This window comes from Ipomoea triloba, chromosome 9, assembly GCF_003576645.1.
Source record: "Ipomoea triloba cultivar NCNSP0323 chromosome 9, ASM357664v1".
Taxonomy (NCBI): domain Eukaryota; kingdom Viridiplantae; phylum Streptophyta; class Magnoliopsida; order Solanales; family Convolvulaceae; genus Ipomoea; species Ipomoea triloba.
The window spans coordinates 25,239,281-25,243,177 of record NC_044924.1 but is presented as its reverse complement, the minus strand read 5'-3'; the positions used below and the strand labels follow the sequence as shown (position 1 = coordinate 25,243,177).

The 3,897-nt window shown below is 28.6% G+C and overlaps 1 protein-coding gene across 1 annotated transcript in view; it reads right to left on the bottom strand.

Annotated features, from left to right (window-relative positions):
- Nucleotides 1-3,897, bottom strand: part of LOC116030292 (replication stress response regulator SDE2) — a 79,452-nt gene that overhangs the window by 35,445 nt on the left and 40,110 nt on the right. The window lies entirely within an intron of this gene.

Sequence of the window (3,897 nt, the reverse complement as noted above, 5' to 3'; positions counted from 1 at the left end):
AATAGGAACGTAGGAAAGAATATATTTTATTAGGAATTCTATTTTAATTTACAATTGTATTACGGATAGGAATTGTATTACCATATTTTACAATATTACGCAAACCATAATATTATAGGTCTGCTTTGGGCGGGAAGTTAAAACTGAGGATATTGTTTTTATTAATAGTATAGATTTATTTTTCCCTACGTTACTATTCGTAATTCAATTCTTGATTAAAATTACTAATCGTAATAATACAGTACATATATTTTCTCTACAATGCAATCTATACTATTAATAAAAACAAAAACAATATCCTCAACTTTAACTTGTCGCCCAAAACACTCAACCCACTATGTAATGTAAAATAAGGGCCCGTCAATTTTCTTTACGACATTCGTGCCTGCAGGTGTTGGCGCACACGAGTCAAGCCTTTTCAAGTTTATCTTAGGATTTGATTTGCACCCCCCCTGCGCGCGAGAGAGAACCTCTATATTATACAATTCAATAAGCCTTAAAAAGACTATTGTATAAGTAGTTGTGAAAACCTACTTCCCAAACCAATGTGGGACAAAAGCTACTTGAGAGCTTTTTCTATCCCTTTTTCTAGATCAAATGGGTCAACTTTGAGAACCAATTTCTCATTCACCCATTATACGTTTTGAGCGTACAGTATATCAATCTTTTCGTCTAACTACGAAGAACCGGAATTCACTTTGACCCAACCCAAATCGAACGCAGACCCCACATATATTTGTACCACAATATAGCCACTATAATGCCATTTTATGCTTTTTTTTCAACAGTTATTTGTCCAGAGAATATCAACGCTCTACGGTCAACCAACAATCACTCAACTAATTATCCTATTACTCCCATGTAAATTTTTCTCTAATATAGTTATACTTATTGAATATCAAAATATAAGTATACCTCAAGATCTTGCAATAACTAACCGACAAGTAATTAAATTAATGATATATAATGCAATGCAAATTATCTACATATTGCATTTATACACTTATTTTAGAACAAGGAATTTTTGTGATATTTGTTGCATGCAAGGAAGACTCATACTATAGTTTATTTGTCGATTCTTATATGTTATATTTCATAATATCATACGAAACGGATACTTTGATGAAATGTGAAGCATGAGTAGTCTACCAATCAATGGTTATGGACATCGCATTTCAACAGTTTGGATGGGCATCATTCCAAAAAGCCATACACTCCATTTGGTAATCTGGAGTGAAGTTTGGATTAACAATTTAGATATATGGTTCATACATTTTGATATATTTTTGTTTATTGCATGATGCCAATATGATGATTTGAATTTTGAGAGTATAGAAACAAGCTCGAAACATGCTTATATGCTTGAATGGTCCTACCTCAAAGTTACTACCCACTATCACACAATGCTTTATGTTGTATGTTATTACTAACTTCTCACAATAGTCAGAGACTTGCTTTATATGTATGAATTATTGACAAAAAAAATTAGGCTTTAGATGTGAGTTTTACTTATATATACCTAGGAATCTGAAACATTTTGAAATTTAGTGATTTGTAAAATCAATATGTTTTACAGTTTGACTATCAAAACTAATTTTATGGAAAAAATCACAGAATATATACATGTAGATTATAAAATTAAAATTTCAGTGTCAATATTGTTATGACTCAATGCTCTTTTTTTTTTTTTGAAAACATGACTCATTGTTTTGATTACATTAAAAGTGATTTTTTTTAGAATTTCAAGCTCAAGATATGGCACACTTGATGAGTCGCAGCTGGAAGGTCAGTGATCCGCTTGCCGACTTTAGATGTCGTTGATCAAATTAATCAGTACATGTGCGACATGAATATTGCAAAAGGACGAATATATTTAAGTTGTAACTCTTTGTGTAAAGCAGAACCAGACGGTGAAAATATATTAGAAGTACACACTGCTAAATTCTTAAATAGTTTGAGATTGTATGATATTCTTAATCATTCATTGACATTAATTAAAGGTCGATGCACATGTTATGCTATTGCAGAAGATAGACCATTCTTTTGATCTTTATAACGGTACGCGACTCATCATCACAAGATTGACAGATCACATTGTTGAAGCAAGAATAGTTAATGGGACACATGTAGGAACCAAAGTTTTTATCCTTCGAATGTCTCTCACTCTTTCTGATACGAGATTGCCCTTCAAGTTCCAGCATAAATAATTCACATTGATGCTTGCATATGCCATGACTATCAACAAAAGCCACGACCGAACACTAACTCACGTTGGGTTATTGCTGAAAAACCCAGTTTTTAATCACGGACAATTGTATATAGCTTTCTCCCGAGTCACCCATCCTGATAGCCTGAAAGTGTTAATTAGTTCTAGACGAGGATAGACAAGATTGTGTTGCTACTACCGATGTTGTCTACAAAGAGGTTTTCAATAATGTGTAAATACAACCGGTGATATTATATTTTTTTTCAAGATGGAAAAATTGTTATATATCTACACAAAAATATATCTTCCATATATATGAGTTAGAATAGCAATTGATTTTTAGAACTGAGTTACTAGAGAATAAGCATATTTGTTCAATTTATAAAAATCCTAAACAATGATATATAAAATCTCTAAAATTCCAGCGCTGCATACCTACATCTACATATTTGCTATTAATTAAGAAATTGTTTGCTAGAATTCAAACAAGGATAGCATCAGAAAACATAATCGATCCAAAATATATCTTCAATTGTACTATATAATATTTGATGTTATAATTTATATAAGTATATACCGATCCAAATATTCTTAATATATTATAACAGATCCATTCCGTGCATCGCACGGGTGAAAATACTAGTTACAAGTAAAAAAGTTTTAAAGCTCATTAACACCCGGTTTGGTATGCCATAATTTGGTTGTAATTGAATTGAAATTTAATAAAAACCACTATTACATTGTTGAGAGAGAATTCAGACCCTATACTACTATGTAAATTTAATTACGTATTAATTATCATTTAAAAGTTCATAAATATATATTCTAATATATACGTATAAAATATATAAAAATACATACTAAAATACATAAAGTACATACTAAAATACGTTCCAATTGTTCACTTGCACGACATGGGAATATTGTATTGGACTTAATAAGTACATACTAAAATACATAAATATATATTCCACCCTCATGTTGTTGAATTGTAATTGACATTATTATCCTTGGTTATTATTATTATTATTATTATTATTACACAAGAATATTTTAGTGTTTATATCACTTCTTTCCTTTTTATTTCAAGTAATTTTATTCCCTCCTACTAAAAATGTATTTTGAATTCTTACTTTATTCATACACTAGATATTTTCCCGTGCGATGCACGGACTAAAGTTATATAATTAAATATATGAAACATTGTTATAGTATTTAAAACAAAAGAAAGAGAATAATGAAATAATGTTATCTTTTTTTTGAAAGAAATGTAATAATGTTTTCTATTGCGATCAATTGTTAAAAGTTTACTATTGACATTTACATATATGTTAAATATTTTATATTTTTCAGTACATATATATACATATTAACAATGACAAAAATTTTACTGGGTTCTGTATTTTATATTATATATAAAGTCTAGTGTTTTTTTTCATGAAACCTAATGTCTAGTGTTCAAATTCATAAAATGCTTTCAGTGATTTTTGTACTTACAAACATGCAAAAAACATTTGATTTCAAATTCAAATTTTTGTCTTAAGTTTTACTCACGTAATATTATCTTTTAAAGATTTCATATAATTTTAGATTTTTAATAATTTTATAAATTTATACGATATTTGTTATCTTGTAATATATATATATATATATATATATATATATATATATATATATATATATATATATAT